We start from the raw sequence: 22,341 nt of genomic DNA, 5'->3' as shown, positions 1-22,341 counted from the left end.
CTGATCCTGGCTCCCCCTCGTCCCTTCCGATCGTGGAGGGGGAGGAGGGAGTCGGAGCAGCCCGATTTCGGGCTGATTCTGGCTCCCCCTCGTCCCTTCCTATCACGGAGGGGGAGGAGGGAGTCGGAGCAGCCCGATTTCGGGCTGCTCCGATGTGGCCCCGCCCCTTGGCCCCGCCCCTTGCTTCCCGACCCTTGCCCCCCCCTGATTTTCATCCTGGCTACGCCCCTGGGCTAAAGAGGTGGAACAAAAGGCTCCTCTGAGTGTTGTGGGGGGGGGGAATTAAACTTTTCATGCATCTAAAACTAAAGAGCCCAACCAAGTTAAAATTTACTTGAATTGACTAGGAATAAGCAGATATATTTCCAAATTCTGGGGGAATCATTGGCTTATTCCAAGTCATTTTGAGAACAATGTGAGAAGGGTCCCATCAACAAACCCTTATGCAACCACACTGGGACTCTTGGGATAGTAGCAGAGTTCATAATATGAACTGAACAATAGTTTAGAATATACTACTGACATAAACAGGGCTTAACATTAGGAGTGCAGTTCATACTTTCTTTTCAGTTCCTTTAGAACAAGCCTTCCTTAAAAATATGGTGTCTTTAAAAGCTGGGTGTAGGAAACAATTCACATTTTCCCTTAGGCTTTGTGAAATTAAACACATCTGGGTATTTTGTGCTGCCCTTCTTCCTTGCAGCTGTTTAAGCAGGACAGCTTCAGAGAGTTATCAATTCTCATATTAACAAAATTCCTCTCCCTCTTAGCTACATCATCATTATTTATTTGGCTGGAAATAGGGAGTCCCAATCCAAGGCATACTTTCTGCACTTTATATAGCTTTATGGCTCAATTTCTATTTTTTCCCACCAATTCTGCTGTGTAAACAAACTGTGCTCTAAGAAGAAACACACAGCAAGCTCCTGATAAAGTGCTGAACTGGTGCCTGCTTGTGCTAAACCGGTTAGCACCGAATAATAAGAAGAGCTCAAAATGATTCTGAAACTCAGCTCGAAAAGCATCTCAATGCTGATCTCCCATCCGATTGGAGAGGATTACTCCTCGACTAAAGGGTTTCAGAAAGCAATGCTGCCAGCCAGACATCATTAAGAGCCTATTGTATTCCCTAGTTTACAAGTTGCCCAGCAGTTTGATAAAAATTTGTATTTCATGCCAGGAATACTAACAGTTTTATATAAATATATATAATCCCCTTAAAACAAACTGTCCCCCATCCCTCTTTTCAGATGCCTCAATAAATATATGCTGCTCCACTGTCTGTTGAATGCAAATACACTGGGAGTATGTCTAGACCACACCATTAATTACCCTCAATTCAGACATGCAGATGAGGTGCTAGTCTGCATTTTGGGCCAGCATTAAAGAATTTGACCATGTGGAGAACAGTGGAGGAGGAGTCACAAGGAGTGGCCTGGCACCTTTGTGATCTTTCAAGCAGTTGCAGTCATGGATATGGCCGAAGGCTCACAACACGTACAGCCCAGAGCCAGCAAGAGTCTATGTGCCAAAGAAGATAGAATGATGGAGCAAGGGGGAACCTGGCTTCCAATCCCAACCTTAGACATAAATCTTAATCTGTGGCACTGGGCAAATCACTATCCTCTCAGGATACTCTTCCCCCAAAGGTTACTGGTGATAAAAGGGGATAACACTATGTATGTCACACTGGTCGCTTTGGAGGAATGAAAGAAAACAAATGAGATTAATGGAAGATACATAAATTCAAGGTGAGACATTTTGCTGGTACTGGGGATCTAGGCAAATATGATTTGGGTCCCATTAATGGGCCACCCATGGGTGGGATGCACCATCGAATCTGCTCGTAGCCTATGGCTGGGCTTGTTATCTGGATAGATCTGCCTTGAGGTCTCTTCTTTATTGGGATACACCTTCTCTTTGAGTAGGACCCATGGTGGTCTGGTCAGGCTAAATCACTGCTTCTGAAGCCACAAAATGAGGTGATAAGAGGAAGGCCATTCAGTCAGTGTTGGAATGGACTGAAGGTCTAGTTCATTCTACTGAACATGAAGGATTTCATATAAGGGGAGATCAGATCATCTGGCCCAGTGTTGGTTACTCCTACAACTGCTCTCCAGGGCCTTATGCCCAGGTCTTTCCCTAAACTTTGATCTTAAATGGAGATTTGAACCTAAGGGATTACTTTAAACACGTAAAGCATGAACTCTGGTAGCATGAAAGAATGCTGGGGCAGGAGTAGGAGCCTTGTGGGCAGTGTAAGCATGAGGGACTTAGTTATAACCACAGAAGCTTCTAGGCAGAAGATGCAAAAGAGGTGGCACAAGCTGATCACAGAGAGATTATCAACTTCACGTTAAATCATTCTTTTAGGGAATTTATCCCAAGAATAACTCAAGGCTGGCCTCAAACATATAATGAATTTGACAGAAAAAGGCAGGGGGAAGAGAGCAATATTTCCAGACAAATGGGTGGATTTGGGCATAAATGCCAGTTCAGCTGTGGTCTTCAGGCAGGTCACTATCCTCCATTCTTTGTTCTTTGCATGTAAAAGAATTACATTTAAAATGGGATTAAAGAAAGGATAAATAAATTTAGATTATAAATCACGACCCTAAGCACTACATTTAATTATATAAGTCTTCTGCCATCAGGCATGATATCCACTCTGGGCATAGCGCGAAAAAGACATGAGGATGGGTCATTAACATCTCGCTGTACCTTCAACAGTTTCAAGAATTAAATGTTCTTTTACTCATCCAGACTTTAGAAGTGTCACTTTTTTTATACAGATAAATGCTTTTCAAGCATGCTCTAATTTTGCCAAATGTCAAACCAGTGAACACACCAGAGCTCAGGAAGACCTTGTTTTAAAACTTAACTGGACCAGAAGCCTCTCTTACAGTCCTTCCTGTCATGGGGGACCCAATAACCTGGGAAGGTGGAGTCAGTCTAGGACCTAAGGATGCCAAAGTGCACAGCCCAGGCATAGGCAAACTTGGCCCTCCAGATGTTTTAGGACTCCCATCATCCCTGACCACTGGTCCTGCTAGCTAGGGATGATGGGAGTTGCATTCCCAAAACATCTAGAGGGCTGAACTTGCTTATGCCTGGCATAGCCAGATATTAGGTCTGTATGTGTGTCATATACTACAGGCTCCCTGTGCAAGCCAGCCACAGAAACTCCTGACACTCTACTTACCTGGCAATTAGACATTTGCAGTCCTGATTAGGAGTGAGCTACAGTTTGTTGAGGGACACAGGTGGTGCTGTGGGTTAAACCACAGAGCCTAGGGCTTGCTGATCAGAAGGTCGGCGGTTCGAATCCCTGTGACGGGGTGAGCTCCCGTTGCTCGGTCCCAGCTCCTGCCTACCTAGCAGTTCGAAAGGACGTCAAAGTGCAAGTAGATAAATAGGTACCGCTCCAAGCGGGAAGGTAAACGGCGTTTCCGTGTGCTGCTCTGGTTTGCCAGAAGCGGCTTTGTCATGCTGGCCACATGACCTGGAAGCTGTACGCCGGCTCCCTCGGCCAACAACGCGAGATGAGCGCTGCAACCCCAGAGTCGGTCAGGACTAGACCTAATGGTCAGAGGTCCCTTTACCTTTACCTTACAGTTTGTTGATACATCATAGCCAACTACAATTTGTGACTGTCTTCAAACCACAGTTTGCCTACTCAGATGGAGTGGCAAACTACAGTTTGTAACAATATGGGATTGGAAGTTTCTGATTCCACATGAGGGGTGGAAGCAATCAATCAAGTGAAAGCTTCAGATCTCTCTCCCAGAAGAGCAGAAAGCATGGGGCAGCTGGCAAGCACGTCTCAATGAAGTTATAGCTTACAATCTAGTGTGAGCTTATGAATATAGCATTCATTTTGTCTGCTTCACACTCTTCTAGGCTGCAGGTACAATGCTCTCCTTAGGTGCAGCAACAGCCATCACTATTGTATGTCTATTTAGATACCACCAACTGTAATATGCAAAACCACTTTAAACTATGGTTTAAAATTCTGGTTTGTTGGTTAATAACAAACCATAGTTCAATAATTCAGTCAAGGAACAAAATATCAGCTAAGTTTCCTTTACTAAATCAAGTACAGTGCTTTACATGTAGCGATGCTATAAAGGAACTGTATTTTGGGAAGCAATGAGATTATCTCTACATGGATCATCCTGAGTCTTTCAGAAATTAAATATGCATCTGGCCCAAATGCTGTTCCAAAATGATGTTTTAATTGATGGTATGGTCCAAGCTGTATTTATCTTGCAGTTCCTGAAAGAGCTGTAGTGGATCTTGAAGATTTAATTAATGAAAAAGGCTTAAGGATGTCTATAACTGAAATTAAAACTTTGCTTTACAAATACCAACAAAATCGCCACATTGTAAAAAGAATGAAAAGCCAGAAAGAAGCAGTTGTTAAATAACTGGTTCTCAAAATGAGCTTTAATAAGAGGTTCTAAGGGAGACTATATAGACTCACAGAATCGTACAGTTGGAAGGTAACCCAAGGGTCATCTAATCCAGCCCCCTGCTTAGCTTTGCAAATGTGCTAGCAGTTTTATTGCTGCACCAGCCCAACTCCCTTCCAATGTCACAGAGGCCTGGTGGCCTTAACTCTCAACCTCTTGCTGTAAAATGAAACTGCAGCTACTGTTTTAATTTTGTGCAACTAATCCCTGTAGCATAGCCACCAATATGGTGAACTGCACATCTGACATGATGCTCTTATGGCCATGATCAACATTTGCCACTGCAGTTCAGACTAATAATTCTGAAAATCCCTGCTTTCTATTTCATGTGTAGTTGTTTGTTTGTTTGTTTCAATATCAGGCATAGCCAATATGGTGCATTCCTAATGTTGCTAGACTACAGCTCCCATAATCCCTGTCCATTGGCCATGCTAGCCAATTCCTCCTTGAACAGCAAGGATTTGCTAGAATTTCCAAATGTTCAATTGTAGTATTTCCCAAAAACATTAACAAACATATGCATAATGAACTCTGAACCACCACATACACTCTATACTGTCAATACGGCTCGTACAAGTTTCTCAGCCTTAGCTACAAACACTTACGGTATATAACTGGGGACAATCTAAGAATTATCTGTCAAGGCCACACTTGATGACAGATTAAAGGAGTATCATTCAGCCCAACCTAATCCCTGCTATAGAAGCATATGGGTAGAACTGTTTTCTGTGTTTCTGAAGCTGGAAGAGAATTTGGTCTGGGCTTCTACTCTGCAATTGCCAAACTTTTTAGGAGGGCCTGGCAGGGGGAAGAAGTCTGTGTTTCATTTTTCTTCGCAGATGCAAACACGTCTTTGTCACACGGCAGCAAACCTTGCCGTTGTTTGTTCTTTGCTACCCAAAGTCTTTTCATGATATCAGAGAAGGGCTTCCATCAAGGGACAGGCATTGTCTCCAGTTGTCAATATGTTTTGGCTCTAGCTGTGGAAGTGACCCCTGCTTCTACTCATCCTCTTCCTAGGAGAAAGTAATTTTGTGTCTCCCTCCCTCTCTCACTCAGGATCTGGAAGCTGAATGCAACTCAGGGCTAGGAGACAGAATAAGCTCTTTGTTAGGAAAAGAATAACTAACTCCTCAATCTTTCCTGTTGGGAGATGCTTCTAAGGAGGAATGAACCTCTGCAGGGAGTTTATTATGTGTACATGAGAAGTGTGCCTCCTACTGAATAACAGTAGGGAACAGCTTTCTTCCTCTTACTGTTTCCCGCCCTTCCACTACCTTTTTCTTCATTCCCCCAGGTCTGCCACCCCCGCCCCCAGTGAAAAGCCTTACAATACAAAGGAACATTCAGGTAATTCGACTCAGAGTCACACAAAATTACATCCCACCCCCTTTCTCTATAAACTAACAGTGTGTGGCCTGTGTTTCATTTGCAACTGTAAATGAAACAGGCCTACAACTGTGTTTATAATCCCACTTAATTGAATTTCTGTGACAAAACCCAGAGATGGTGTTATTACCCTCAAGTTAGTACTAGCCGTGGTCTCCTGGGCAGTTAAAAAACAAAACAAAACAAAAGTGCAGGGCAGTATTGACTATAATGAAGTTTTATTTTTGTATCAGTAAGAGGAATCTTACAGAGAGAGAGAGAGAGAGAGAGAGAGAGAGAGAGAGAGAGAGAGAGAGAGAGGGAGAGGGAGAGAGGGAGAGAGAGTCGGCAATAATATCTTATTCTGTGTCTTCCCAAACTGGGCCAATTCGCATTATAACTTTTACATAGCATACATTATGAAACCACCACATTTCGTTCCATTTTTGCCACGTTCAACTGTCTTGTGAGTTTTCGCATGTCCCCTACTTCAGAAAATTGTCCACACAGGAGGAGGTAACCCATGACGTTGAGACATCATCACTTCTCCCCCCCCCCCCATCAACATGTGGCTGCTTCACCTTGTAACCATCACACAGTATGCATTGTGTCAATTAGTACTTGGTTCAAGCCATTACCATTCCCTTAATCCATTTAATTCAGTGGGAGAAGAAAAGGTCATTAAAGTGCAAAGTACAGAAAGCTAGCAATTCCCTAACGGGGTGGTCAAGCCACCAACAGCAGATATTAGAGACCACTGCAAAAATAGTAATTAACACAGAATCTCTTTCTGGGTCAAAGCAGCATATTAACATTGCATCATATGAGAGAGAGAGAAAGGGCAAACTTTTTACGGTAGGCCCCCATAATATGGTATTTGGTGTATTTTAATGGCACCATCTGTACAAAATGGAAAGGCTTGGCAGAGGCAATCTCAAGGCAAACTCAAAACAGTAAACTTGGATAGGCTTCTGTTTTGATTTAGGCTGCACACACAACATACATCTAAAGCATATGGCTTCCCTAAAACAATTCTGGGAACTGTAGTTTGCCCCCCTCACAGAGCTACAATTACCAGCACCCATAACAAGCTACAGCTCCCAGGATTCTTTTGGGAAAGCCATGTATGCTGTGTATACGCAGACAAAGTTGGGCCTGTGTAAGTTTTCAGGGAGAAGCAGAGTAGAATACTCTGAAACGTTCATAAAGATGTATCTGCTGAAAATGTGCATTCCTGGACTTACAAACCCACAGCTACTTAACACTCAGAGGGCTCTTCTTAAATCCAACTCCCTTATGTGGAGAAGGAATGGTAATATATTCATAAACTACGTCAAGCTGACTCACAATGCAGCAGAGTTTTAATGTCAGTAACTGTGCCACAGCTAAAATAGCCTACTTTTACTTGTACAGGGAAGAACTGTTCCTATTGTTTATGACATTGCTCTAAGAAAAGATCACATTATTTGAAACAGCGTCTGAAAACCGGAGCATTAAAAGAAGCCCCTTGTATTATGGAAATATAAAACACACTTTTGCAAGTTGATGAAAATATGTCCATAGAATGACTGAAAACATTCCCATAGAATGACTGAAAACATGTCTATAGAATTACATCATCATCTTAGATGATGGGATGCAATTGGAGTCTTAAACAGCAGTACCCAGGCCAATGAAGGAGTCACTGGCCAAAGCTCGTTAATTATAGGATTTGAAGTCCAAACAGCCTCTCCATCAAAGCTACACCATCAGGGGCCAGGCCCAAGTTGTTTACCCATGTTCATGTTGATTTTGGTCCATTACAAAATGGGTGGGTGGGTGGAAAGAGGTTTTCCAATTTGTTTCAAATTAGTGCATGCAACCCAGTGGTGTAATCATTTGCACATTCCCTGATTTGCTGTCCTGGCCCATGCTACATCGCTTGCCGCATGTCTGTGATGTAATTAAGCCATGCATCAGTAATTAACATCACAACGTTTCAACTGTGGAATCTTACTGGATACATAACATCACCCTAAATTATTTATGGAAGTCACTGCCAGCTGCAGATTCTGCAGAGCAGCTGTATCTCCTCAAAGCCAAGCAGTTAGTCTGCATGTACATTCACTAGCATGAACAGGAAGAACTAAAACACCTTGGCGAACCTTTAAACAGAGTAGTTACTTTTGAGATTATTCTCGCAGGAACATGGGACACTGCAGTATCTTGGGGAAGGACCATAGCTCAGTGGTAGAGCATTTGCTTTGCATGCAGAAGGTCTAAGGCAGGCACCCCCAAACATTGGCCATCCAGATGTTTTGGACTACAGTTCCCTTCTTCCCCGACCACTGGTCCTGTTAGCTAGGGATCATGGGAATTGTAGGCCAAAACTTCTGGAGGGCCGCAGTTTGAGGATGCCTGGGCTAAGGTTCAATCCCCAGCATCTCCAACTAAGGCTGGAAAATAGTCCCTGCCTGTCAGTGTTGACAATCATGAGCTAAGTGCACCAATGGTCTGCCTTGATATAAGGCAGCTCCATCTATTTCTAATATTAAGAATCTCTAGCAGAAACTGTAGCGTTATTCCAAAAAATAAAAATAAAATGAAAACAGTGAACAAAAATATCTCATCTTTTTCTCAAATAAGAGCACAATATGTTTACGGAAAAAATCAGCTGGGGGGGCGATTCCAGGGGAGGGGGGTGGAAGTACTATACCTCTTTTCTTCCCTTTACACTCACTCCATGGTTCCAGCCGAAACTTCCAATTCAATGAAATGCATGTGGATCAGCCAGGGTTTTGCACGAGCAACAATATTCATCATGAACATTTTGGGCAGCCCCCTTCTGTGTTTCACTCAGCTCTCTCTATTGGCTTAATTTACCCTCACTGAACTCAGCACAAATAAACATGAATGGTTGCACAGCATCATGTTGTCGTCCCATTTACTGCATGATCCCTAATTTTACAGGGAGCACCCACATGACTAATCCAGGAAGAGAACATAGTAATTAGAAGGAAAAAGCAACGCTGAAGCAGGAACAGTTGGTGCAAATATAGAAGTCAGCAGGATTTAAAAAGGTAAACCCTCTCACAATTAAAGGTTTTGTTTTTGCGTTGTTGTTTTAAACCACTACTAGTGGTTCCCCTCGAACATGAATTAAGACCAAAAAAAAATAGGAACATGAGAACATTCGGGCAACTCTAGAGGATAGCTTTCTAAGGCTAGAAACCCTCAACCAGCTGTTGGGCACACACAACACACCCTTCCAAAGAGCCAGTTGGCAGTTCAACTTCTCAAATAGGGCCATGTGCACAACCCTGGCTGTTGGGCTGGTTTGGGGAATCTCACATGGTGCAACCAATTCCCCATCCAGCTTTTGATACACAAGCAGAAGCCTGCATTCACATGCATATGGACCACAGCCAGATCAGGGAGCATTCAGCTATCTTTTCTGAGAAGCCTTCAATTGCCACTAAACTACTCAAAGCTTTCTCTTACTTAGATCTTTTTGCAGGATTGCTTGCTCACACCTGTATGTGTGACATTGCTGATTAACTCGGAAAGCCTTCTCTTGCCAATTTCTCCATGAAATCACTTGGGGCTCACAGGTGATGGGCTGAGTTATCACTTTTCACCCAGCAGTTCTCAAAACATCTGCAGCTGAAGTGTAGCAGAGAAGGGTGGGGGGGACACATTTCTTTTAGCTCATGGATGGAGACCAATATCCCAGGGTATTGAAAAACTGGAAAAACTATTTGTAAAATGCAGCAACACTTTCCAGGGCTGGGCCAGCCCCTAAGCACAAAGCTAAGGTAGCTATTTACAGGGCTATAAAAATAAACAACTAGCTACCGGGGGGGGGGGGGGAGAGACCAAATCTAGAAATTAAAAGAATGCTTAGTTCATATAAACATTTCTCCCAAAATGTCTGGCAAATGCATTAATTATTCCCAATGGAAATATCATCAATAAAACAAATATACTCGTGTCTGTGTGTGTGTGTTTGCGTGAGCATGCCTGCACACACTCACAGGAATAAGTGGATACTTTAGTCATCAGTTCTCTGATATCTTCCTTTGCACTTGTCACATTTAATTTCTTTTCCCACATTAAGTCACTTTCCCTTTCATTTAACAGTCTGTGCAACTTGCCAAAGAACTGCCAATGGACACCTCATTTTACAGAAGAATAGGCCAATTTTACCAATGAGGAAAGGCTTTTAATGTACCATGGAGACAGTACAATGAAGTGTGGTAATTTGCCTGTGTTAATGATGTTACTACGCACAGATCAGGAAAAACAAAATCTTGAGTGGTTTAATGGTACACAAACCTTGTATGGCCTGTTGCATCTGAAAACAGACAGCAGGAAAAATCTGTGTCCTGGGATGGGGCATAAAAGTGACTAAAAATAAGAATTTAATAGCAGAGTCACAGAGTAACAAAGCTACTAAAAGCTGATTCACACATTCATGTACATAATTCAACTTGTGAATTCTGAATTGTGAATTTTCTCCACAGAAAAGTATTATGCTGTCTGTGCTGATGTCAAGTGATACAGAAGCTCTATCTGGGTTTGCTCTGCAACCGTAGCTGAAGAGAAAGAAAAATCAGCATTTGATGTAGCAGTCATCAAAAGACTAAACATGCAGGTGTGAATTCGCCTTACTCTAATGATCAAATATCACATAATGGCAGACCAGAACATAATTAAAACTTAGGACTTTATATAAAAGTACTCCAGATGTGAAATTTTTCACTTATTTGTGTGATCCCTAAAAGATTACCAAAATGAGGTAAAGTGTTTTTCTGTGAAGTAGATAGATAGATGATAGATAGATAGATAGATAGATAGATAGATAGATAGATAGATAGATAGATAGATAGAGATAGATAGATATCACACATATGGGATAATTAATAAAAGAACTGGCTGGATCCCTAGAGCCAAAGTGTGGGGCTAAACCAGGCATCCCCAAACTTCGGCCCTCCAGATGTTTTGGACTACAATTCCCATCTTCCCCGACCACTGGTCCTGTTAGCTAGGGATCATGGGAGTTGTAGGCCAAAACATCTGGAGGGCCGCAGTTTGGGGGTGCCTGGGCTAAACACATTCTCCAGCAAGGGAGAACCCCCAGCAGAGTTAAAAAGTCACAAAAGCAGGGAGCAGTGTGATTTAGGCCGTTAAAGCTTTTAATATCACATTTTCCCCATTACCAGTTTCCCTGATCCTACCCTTCTTAGCATTGAACAGACCACACACCTTAGTAAGATGAAAAATGTTTTACTTACAAAGTTCCAAAGGTCAGCTTCATGCATTTATCCATGCAACAGAACATAAACACAGGCAGAAAACTTGGGATACAAAATACAGGTGAAACTCGGAAAATTAGAATACCGTTGAAAAGTGCATTTATTTCAGTAATGCAACTTATTATTTATTTATTTTCTTAATAAATGCACTTGTTGACGATAGTCTAATTTTCCGAGTTTCGCCTGTATATTGAAATACCTCTAAGTATGCAGTCTGAGCTAAAAGCAAGCAAGCACATCACATGATGAAAGAAAATGAACAAAGGAGGATACTTCCTTCCTTCTAGGTGAGAGGCATGACCTAGCTGAGTATAGGAATACAATTATATGCTCTTAACCTCTTCATGCATTAACTAGCCCTCAGCTTGCTATCTGTGTTTCACGACAATTTCCCACAGTTTCCTCATAGAGGGTGAAGTATTTTTTTAAGTAATCCCCCAGTTCTGGCTCAGCCCTCAGCTGCATAACTTAAAAGGAGGGGGGGGGAATACTTGATGTCACCTACAACCCTGTTTAGTTGAAGAGCCTATTACTGGCTTTTATCCACAACAGCCAGCAACATCTGCACTGCAGACTGCTTTACAGTGGTACCTCGGTTTACAAACACAATTGGTTCTGGAAGTCTGTACTTAACCTGAAGCGTATTTAACCTGAAGCAAACTTTCCCATTGAAAGTAATGGAAAGTGGATTAATCCGTTCCAGACGGGTCCACAGAGTACTCAACCTGAAGCGAACTTAACCCGAGGTATGAGTGTAATTGGTTCCAGAAGTCCGTACTTAAACTGAAGCACACTTAACCTGAAGCCAACTTTCCCATTGAAAGTAATGGAAAGTGGAATAATCTGTTCCAGACGGGTCTGCGGAGTACTTAAACTGAAAATATTCAAAACAAGGTATGACTGTACTTTATCTCGTGTAGTTCTGACTGCAGTGATTGCCAGATCCTTCTAAAGCTTCATCAATATCAGAAAAAGTCATTTTTTCACAACTTTGATTATTCTGAGACAATAGGACAGTGCCTAAAAATGCAGGGATGTGATTTGGCTCCAGTAATTGCCTCTCTCTCTCTCAAAAAAAAGCTCATTTAAAAACTAAACATCTGTGAATTGCAACAGCATTTTCTTTCCAATAAGCAAGTTTTGCACTATTTCTTTTTTAAAAAATCATAATTTTATCATCAGGGTTTATCATCTACTCCCTTTTTGTGTGTGTGTGTAAATGTATAGCTTACACAACTGAAGATGTAGTTCAAACCCATGTACGCACATCTTAAATAAACACTGAAATGTTTAGGATAGGTTAGGATTTCCTTGATTCTTGCTTTAAAAATACATCTTGGAAAATAATGAGTAGTCTTCAATTCCTCCAAATCTTTAGAGACTCATAAAATATTATTCAATGACTTACTCTTCTAGTAAATGGCACAGAGTTGACCTTTCAAGTAAATATATTTTAAGAATTCTTACTGGTTGTATAAAAAGTGTTCTGATGGGCTGTTATACATCAGTTACAACTCACCATTTGTTAGTGAAGTAACGGCCAGTTCACACATTCAATTTATAGGATGGGGATATTATGGCACAAAAAGACCCTCAAAGCAGCTGCTCTACAGTTCCAAGGATCAACTAGAGTTATTTGTATGGCACTGATTCCCATATACTGTAGTTCTATCTATGTTAGCCATGCCAATGTAATTCTGATTTAATCTGTAGTTTCTGGTACAAATTTATCTGAAGGAGGAAAACATACTTTCCAAAAACAGCAACATATGATATTGTGATTCCCTACCATTTCATTCCCCTTCCTCCTTTACCATGTATAAACCACAACCAAGTCTATTTTATTAATAATTTCCCCCATACAATGTGGTATTAAAACCAGAAATGGGTTTCTGTTTGAGAAAAGGCCCAAACTTTACTTGTTTTGATTCCACGGGGCAAGTAATTTTTGTGCTTTTAAAAATGTTTTGAGTGTATAATCTTTAAAATACCCATCAGGGAAATGAGCCATAGGGTGTATTTAATGAATATTCATTTAGAAGCTTGTGTTTTGTTTAAGTAATCACACATACAGATTAAAAGATAATTGTGATACATATGGAACAGTAGATATCAATTTAGCAAATGTTGTAATTACCTCAGTTGTTATTTTACTTAGGAAGTAGGTGTCAGAGAATGATTGTGGATCAAATTCTGTGCATATACAGTGGTACCTTGACTTACAAAGGCGATCCATTCCGCGGTGCTGATGTTGAAGCGTCCATTTTCCACATGCGCGAAGCGCGATTTTGCGCTTTGCGCAAGCGCAGACCGCACACGCCGCTTCTGCGCAGAACGCGCGCATGGTGAAAATACTTCCAGGTTTGCCGACTTCATAAGTCGAAACCTTCGGAAGTCGAGGCATTCGGAAGTCAAGGTGCCACTGTACAATGAGTTGTATTCAGTGGTGTCCTTCTGCTGGCGAAAAGCTCTTTGATCCAGCAGAGGCTCCCATCAGCAGAACCAGGAGGGAGACTATTTTAGCCAATTCACCTCCACATTAGAAGCCTACCACACCATTTTCCATGCTGTCCCACAACCCTCAAGTACAGGCTGAAGGGGGGGGGAAGGTGCGGGTGTAGAAGGAATATGCAAAACATCACTTTCCTTCCTGGATCCAATGACGGAAGTCACATTGGACTGAAGGGTTTTCCATCACTAGACAAATACCATTGGATAAAAACTTAAATTCTTACCACCTCCTGCTATTCCATTATACAGCAGAGTTTTCTATATCTCAGTGTTCTGCGAACCATTCAAAACACTCCAACCACCTCCGTTTATCAAAAAAACAAATAAAAAACCCCAACCATGTGTTTCCATGGACATGAAGTTATGTGGGGCATAAATATGAATAACTAATGTCTGGAAAGCAGTGTTTATCAATACAAGACCATCTTTAGATCTCTACACTTGGAAAAGAAACAAAGTTTGGGAGTACCATCATCACAACATTTTAAAATGTCACTGTAAGCCTGACTTGCAAAATCCTGCCCTTGGTGGCCACAGACTATCCATGCCAACCCGAAGTTGCTTTTAGCCCCACCAATGAAAATGTTCCAACATGTTTATATTTCTGGCTTTTACCTGACAAAACTTGCTGCAAGTAATTGCATTATTCCTTATATCTCACCATTATTCTCATGAGAACCCAGAGCAGCTAACAGCAAAGACACAGTATTAAAAGCAAAATAAAAGTACATCAGAAGTGAGTATTAAATACAAATACAAGTCCAAAGAAAAATACAAATGATGTCACTCTTACTGTGCTCTATAGGCCTGTTTGAACAAATAGTACTGAGTTGCCATCTGGACAGTTATAATGTGGGGGACAGTCTGATCTCAGTAGGGAAGGATTTCCACAGCTGCGACACTGTCATTGAGAATTACTCTTTTTCTTCCTTCAAAAGTATTGTAATCTCCAGTAACTGAAGAAACTGAGTATCAGACTAAGTAAAACTCAGGATAGATGCACTGAACTCAAAGGACATAACTTCATTGATTTCAATGAGTAGGTATAATTAACATTTGGTATCATAGTCAAGATGAATGTGCGTCATATGGTGGTGTAAGACACTGATTCAGACAGGAGTAGCCAAATTACTGTGTGCTGAGAGTGACTACAAAATAAGCCCAATCTTCCCAAGCACATGGCTTCTGAAACGATCAAGACCTGAAAAAATCACTCCTTCTCTGGATGTAGACAATAGGCACTCTTACAAGTGAAGCATCTGCAAGAATGATCATGACTTCAGTTTCTACTTAACTGTGGAAGTGGCTGAGGAATTAGTATATTACTCTGGGGAAACAATAAAAATCAACACAAGGTCTGAAATGCTGGCAAAAGGATTCAATTACAGCATTATTTGTATTTCCAGTTCTCCTCCTATTGTGTTCATTCCTTGTGACTTTTCCCAAAGTCTCCCTTAAGCAAAATGGTCTCACCCATTGATTAAAGCACAATTTTCAATGGGCCAGTGATTGAGTTATCTGATAGTGCCTGATGAAAGCCATCAACTGGGACTGAAATAAAAGGTGGAATCGATGGGTTTTTCATTACAAGATATTGACTGTACTGAGTTCCTGAGCGAACTAAATAGAGATCCAATGAGTACATTAAGTAAGCAGCACAGTAAAACACACTGGGGGGTAAACTGACTAAAATATATAATCAACCACTTAATTCATGCATATTAATTGGAGAGGGGGTGATTTATTAATTGGTTATCTAAACGGATAGCCCCACCTACATTCCAAAAGCCAAGGGTAGGTAACGACAAATTAAACTTGTCAAATTCAATGAAAATTTAATAAGCCAATGAGAAACACAAACTACATTCAAAACCAAACCAAATATTATAATATATCCAAGCTTTGGATTACATAAAACTCCAAGGACAGCCCATAAGATATCACTGAGCAGCCATGTAAGTATTCTCGACCCTACCTGACTTAATGAGGCACTTGCTATGAATAGCAGCATTAATTAAATCCTACTCAATTTCTATAATGTAGTGGTGAGGCATCTTACTGCAACAGTAGGGTCTCAGCCTGTGTACCAGCTGGAGCTGTACCAGACAGCTGCCCTGGACACAGGATTGACCTGCACCTCCATGGACAGCTGTGAGTCCACACCTGGTCCTTCAGGGGCACAGTTACCCCATTCAGGACCGGGAACCATCCACACCTGCCCAACCCCTGTCCCCCTAAAAACAGTACTTCTGTTTTGTCAGGATTCAACCTTAATCTGTTAGCTGCCATCCATCCTCCAACCACCTCCAGACACTCACACAGGACCTTCACCGCCTTCACTGGTTCCTATTTAAAAGGGATGACACTGAAGAAAGAGCATGTCTGATGCTCTGTTCACATACAATCCATGATTTGGGTCCTCAGCATCCATTTAATAACTGTGCATGAACCCTGGGAAGAGTCAGTCATTTGGATACATTGATCACATGACTATGTCCTTTACTGGTAGATATCATGTGGTCATAGAAAAATTCCACTGCCTATCACTGGTTCCAAACAGAGCCTTTTAATTGCATGCAAGATTGCACAAGAGAGTAAGTAGGAAGGTGTGAGACACAATGAATAGGGCCAGCCCTACAATTAAGCAGTAAGGAGACAGCTTCAGGTGGCAAATGCTGAGAGATGGCATGTGTTCCTTTCTTTGGGAGGATACAGCTAACCTGCTGTCCTCAGATAAAGCAGCCAATCTAAGAAACTTCTACCGTGTTTCTCCAAAAATAAGACACCGTCTTATATTTATTTTTCCTATAAAAAAAACACGGTGGCTTATTTTCAGGGGATGTCTTATTATTTTTATTAATTATGGTACAGTTTAACCTACAATGTTAAACTGCCTATCACTATGGCTTATTTTCGGGGTATGGCTTATTTTCGGGGTATGGCTTATTTTCGGTGAAACACGGGGGGGGGGGGTGAGAGAGAAGGAAGAGATCTTGTCTGTCTCAGGCAGCCCCTTACAATGAAACATATGAGACATCTCTACAGCTAAATTGAAACCAAATAGATTTCTGTGCTAATCCCTCCCAGTTCACACAATAGCAGTCCTAGGAGGATGTGTTTATGAATGACACAGTGCAAAAGCACAAACTTTACCACCCCCACCCCCACCCCCATGAATGAGATGCTCTTATTTGGGTTCTTCTCCACTGCTTCAGGTTTCTTGCTGTAACAGCAAACCATCTGTGGAAGAAACTGCCATCTAGACAGAGCCTAAGTCAAAGGATTTGGAAACAGAAGTCAAAATCTAGAAAGGGTGTCATTACAGTTTTAAAAATAGAAAACTGGTTTTCTCAAAATACTCACTGCCTTTGCATCACTAGCATGTCATTTCGAGGTCCGTGCTCTCTTGTAATCCTGTTGCAACCTGCAAGAAAAGAAAAGCACAACGAAAATAAGTAATGCTAAAAATAGCAGAACAGAGTAAAAATGTATTGGATGTTATGTCATTCTCCTCCAACATTTAGCAAATGGAAACAGAGACACAATTCTATTCTGAAAGCTTAGCCATTCTTCAATCAACTGTCACTTCCTGATGGTGTGTTGCATGGTGTCTTGGCGCTGAAGCATGCCAAACAGTCTACAGCCAAGATGTCTCCACCTTTAACGCACAAGTTTAACCTCAGAACAGAGGAAGCTGGAACATGGGGAAATGACAACTCTACTGCAAAAATGCACAGAACAACATGTTTTTTAAAAAGGCACCCCCCCAAAAACCCTCAAAAGCAAAATGGGAGCAAATTTCTTTTGTACCAGGGACAAGTACCGGTATTGGAAAATAGGTTCCTGGTAAACAGGGGGAATGTCTTGGAATTTATAAATCACAGATACACAATAAAAGCCAGTTATCTGTAAGTTTCTAGGAAGTTTCCCTTTATCCAGTAAAGTATTTCCAGACACTCATTTCCAATTCTGTATTAATTTTGCTTTGACTTCACACACACAACACGAGGAAACTTCACAGACTAGGGAAAACACGTTAGAACTTCCTCTATCGCTGTGTCTATGTTCTTCCGTCTCTTCTCTCAGGGTTCAACAGAAATAGGTACCATGAGATAATTATCCCTGCCTATAAGAACTCTTGCAGACCTAGGGTTACTGTGTTCCTGTATGGAACTATAAAATCCACAATCCTACATACTAAATTTCCTAGGATGCAAGAGACTTTATATCACACACTGCAGACTGTTGTTTGAACATTTCAATCAAAGGTGGGGACCCTGTGGCCTTCCAGATGTTGCGGGGTGGTTACATCTCCAGCCACCCCCATTTTATGGCCATTGTTGGCTGGGGCTAAAAGGAGTTGAGAGGCCATCATCATATAGAGGGCCACTGGCTCCCCCCAGCCCAGATAAAATGTGAGTTCTGGGATTCTTATCTGAAGGACTGTGCAGAACAGACCATAAGAAATAAGCTCAATTCATTTGGAAGCTTGCTGTTCTAGCTTTTGGCCAACATGTTACTTGCTGGAAAGTTTCTAGCACACATCAAACTGTGGTTACATGCCGTGGTTTGTTCTGCAGACAAATACAAATTAGTTAACATGCACATTCATTCTCAACATCTAATTCTTAGAGAGTTATCTTCCTCCACACAGGAAACAGAAACATATGTGACCTTTGTATTGTATCCAACTCAACCAAACACAGCTCATTTAGAATTTCATCGCGTTCTCAACGGTGATTCAAAACACTTGGCAAATAATCTTATGGAATAAACAAATCTGAGAAAAATGTGAAACTCCCTGATGACCATTCAAGGAGCAAACACAGCCTGCGTTGCGGCTCAGTTTACCAAGGGCCTCCAATTTTTCGAATGAGATTGTACTTGGAGAACAGAGTATTAGAATCAAGGTTGGGGGATGTGGGATGGGACAGCACACCTGAATGTTGACCCACACCAAAAATTCCCTGCCCACAGAAAGTTTGCTTCAGGAAAAGAAAGGTTCTAGCCTAGGCTGGTCCCTAGTGCGCTATTTTTCTATGAACAGGTTTTGTTTTGGTTTTCTTCACACAGGGGAACTTTTAGAATGTAAAACTTTCCACCTGCACTTTAAGCATCGCATGATTCTGCTGACTCTTTGATATGGATACAAGCCTGAAGTGCAGAGAAGCTGCTGTAATTTTCTGTGAGTCTATAATTGTGCTTGCTCTCTCAGGCAGTTTACCTACCACAAGGTGCTCACATCAATAGAACTGTACAATGTGAACAAAACAAACTTGCAGTTTAAACAATTCCTATACAAAGCAGATGAAACAGAGTAGGGTTCATCATTGTCCAAAGGGCAATTTAAATAAAATGTCTTAGCTGATGTCGAGTAGCACCTAGATATGGGCGTATGCCAGTTTCCTGAGAACAAAAATTGCAGAATTAGGGTAGCAAAAGTATCTTGGGAAACTCCTCCATCCACAAATCCCCCAAAGCAGGGAGAAGGCCCACTTGGTAAACAGGCAATTTGAACTTTAATCACCTTGAATTATGCTTGACAGCAAAAATGTGTCTATTAATGAACATTACTTTTGTGGACTGTTCATCTCCCCAAAAAATGTTTCTTGTTCCTTTCCACAGCAGTTTAAGTGTTACATCAGTTTTCGAACATATCCCTGGGTGGAATACAAGACATTAATAAATTCTGGAGCCTTCAGTCTTTGCAGAGTCAACGTCTACCTTCCAACCAGAGTCTGCAACATACAACCTACTTTTAATTTTGGAACCATACACCTCCTTCCAGCAACTCCTGCAGCCAAGCCGCTGCCAAATGCATTCCTCTGCTTTACTCTAGATCACACCAACGAGGCCAAGAGGGAGGTCTTGTCCTCTGGGCAGCCCAGGGCCTCCATACACACCTCCCCAGGCTTGCGCCACAGAGACATCCCTTTGGTGCTGCTAACTCAGCAAAAACAATGTAGGAGGCAGCAGTATGAGTTACCAGACTCTGGAGCCACAGCAGGTCCATTGTCTCTTGAGGCACACAGATGCTAACAGCAACCAACAACATCATGCCCACTTTCAGCATTTTTCTAGGGTGTCTTCAGGAAAGCTGGGATTACTGAAGGTCCTCCTCTGCACTGGGTTAGCCCAGGGCAAAGCAGCCAGCAGAACATAGCTTAATCCAAGGCAGGCAGAAAGTCAAGTTCCAAAAGCAATGATCAAAGTTCAAGAAGTCCGGAAGAAGCAGGTTGAGGAATCCAAGATGAACATGAGGTCACATTCCAAATGTGCATGAAAAGAGGGCAGAACCTCTCACAACAAGAGAAGTTGCTCATAAAATAGGCTACAAGGTGACCCTCATATATTGTTTACTTGCGGCCCTCCAGATATCACATAAGTGTATCTCCTGTCATCGTTGCCTGGGATAGATGAGAGATGAAGTCCAAAACATCTGGAGACCACAAATTTTCCTCCTCTGCTTAAGGCCTGGTGGAATTAATTGGCCCATGGACCCATGAGTAGCTCAGTCAAACGGCAATGCTTTGATTACAGCCAAGCAGCACCTTTGAGAAATGTAGCTCAGTGTGTCTGATGATACACAAAATGTTGCAGGTAGGTGCTGAAAGCCCCAGTTGAAACACAGATGTGCACCAGAGCCTTCCATAGGATCTGGGTCTTTTCTTTTGAAAGCTCTACAAACTAACAGCTATAGAAGACAGACAGACAAGAGACACCAAGGTTCTGATGTATTATTATTAAACATTTATAATATGGAAATTCCCCAGCAGTCATACATCCTACTTCCTACTACTAGTACTATGCCAACTAAGTAAATTATTTTACTTAAATGTGACAGTTTCTGGCTTGAAACATCAAAAGACATACCAGATAAGCAAAGGATGAGAAGAGGGATGAATTCACTGAAATTATTCAGTGGTTTAGCATTAATTGGTTTGGGACACAACATTTAGGCGAACAGCAATGAACTATTTCCAAAGTAACAGATTGTAACACTCCTACTAATGTAGAATAATCCCCTACCCCACGCACAGTTTCTCACTGTTACTATTTGAATATTGAATAATCGTGAAGTGCCACTGAATGCAATAACATCATCTGGCTCGGTGACTTTTTGCTTTCTGGTTAGAGAAAAGGAGAAGCTTCAAGAGAAAAACAGTAAAAAAAAAACCTATGGCAACATATGGCTCTGAAAATCTCAGTCGTGATCTCTGCCCACCCCTAAAGCAAACTAAGGGCCCCAGAAACAGGAAAAAGTGCACTGCTTTCAAGAAAAAGCACAATTCAGAGTGGTTTTATATGTCTGGTTTCGATGTCCATCTCAAAGAGAACACTTGTGCAGAGAAAGACCATGGGTATTTTGGCAACACAGCTCTAGTTAGAGCACTCTCCCTATGGGTATGTTTTGCAGCCATACATTCATGGGTGCTTCTTTTCTTCATAAAGCTACAAGCTTGGTGGATCAGCGGAATCCTTGCACATAGTGTATCTTGATTTCAGTAAGACTTTTGACCAAGTCCCTCAATATATTCTTGCAGAGAAGCTAGTAAAATGTGGGCTGGACGAGGTCACTTAGGTGGATCTACAGCTGGTTGACTGAACCAGCTGAGAATACCAGTGAGAATGCTCACTAACAGTTCCTCATCATTCTGGAAAAAGTGACACATGCGGTACCACAGAGTTCTGACCTGGGCCAGCAGTTGTTCAACATCTTTATAAATGACTTAGATGAAGGTATTGAGGGGATGCTCTTCAAATTTGCAGATGGCACCAAACTGGAAAGGGTGGCCAATGTCATCAAAGTCAGAATCATGATTCAAGATGACTAACAGATTGGAGAACTGGGTGCAAACTCCCAAAATGATATAGGGACTAATGTAAGGTTCTGCACCTACGCAAGAATAACCAGATGCACAAATATAAGATTGGAGGGGTGGGGCACCTGGCTTGCCAGTAGGATACGTGAAAAAGATCCAGGGGTCTTAGTAGAACACAAATTTAACATCAGCCAACAGTATGATGCAGCTGCAAAAAAACTAATGCTATTTTAGGCTGCATCAACAGAAGTGTAGAGTCCAGATCAAGGGAAGGAATAGTACCACTCTATTTTGCCTTGGTGACACCACACCTGAGTCCTGTGTCCAGTTCTGGACGCCACAATTTAAGGAGGATATTGACAAGCTGGAACGTGTGCAGAGAAGGGCAACCAAGATGATCAAGTGTCTGGAAACCAAGCCTTATGAGGAACGCTCGAGAGAATTGAGTATGTTTAGCCTGGAAAAGATATCTAAAGGTCTGTCACATGGAAGATTGAGCAAGCTTCTTTTCTCCTACTCCAGAGGCTAGGACCCAAACCAATGGCTTCAAGTTACAAGAAAGGAGATTCCGACTAAACATCAGAAAAAACTTTCTGACATATGCCTTAAACCAAAAAGGTTTGATAGGCCATGTTGTATTAATATTTAAGCAACTGGTAACAACCAGCAAATCCTGGCAAGCATCTGGAAAACCTATTGGTTTTTCTCAGGGACCACCAAAACATTATTGGATCTGTTTTGCTGCTTTTGTGCCATCAATTGTTATAGACGCTTTTCTAATGAGTTGTATGTCTTATCTGATCTTTTGAATTTCCTTTTATGGCTTTTTAGTCACCTCTTTGAAGCTATGTGGTGGGAGAAAAATCACAAAGA

General features: G+C 41.6%; 1 protein-coding gene across 5 annotated transcripts in view; it reads right to left on the bottom strand.

The window, feature by feature from the left end:
- The window catches only part of SEMA5B (semaphorin 5B), a 360,750-nt gene that overhangs the window by 232,829 nt on the left and 105,580 nt on the right, over positions 1–22,341 (bottom strand). For all 5 annotated transcript variants that reach the window (XM_035128943.3, XM_035128952.3, XM_088662258.1 and 2 more), the window contains one exon: positions 17,009–17,069. The gene's annotated coding sequence lies outside the window, so the exon portion shown is untranslated. The remainder of the gene's footprint in view (positions 1–17,008; positions 17,070–22,341) is intronic.

This window comes from Zootoca vivipara, chromosome 1 (genome assembly GCF_965207765.1).
Source record: "Zootoca vivipara chromosome 1, rZooViv2.hap1.1, whole genome shotgun sequence".
Lineage (NCBI taxonomy): Eukaryota > Metazoa > Chordata > Lepidosauria > Squamata > Lacertidae > Zootoca > Zootoca vivipara.
The sequence above is the reverse complement of the archived record's forward strand: the minus strand, read 5'-3'. Positions and strand labels throughout refer to the sequence as shown.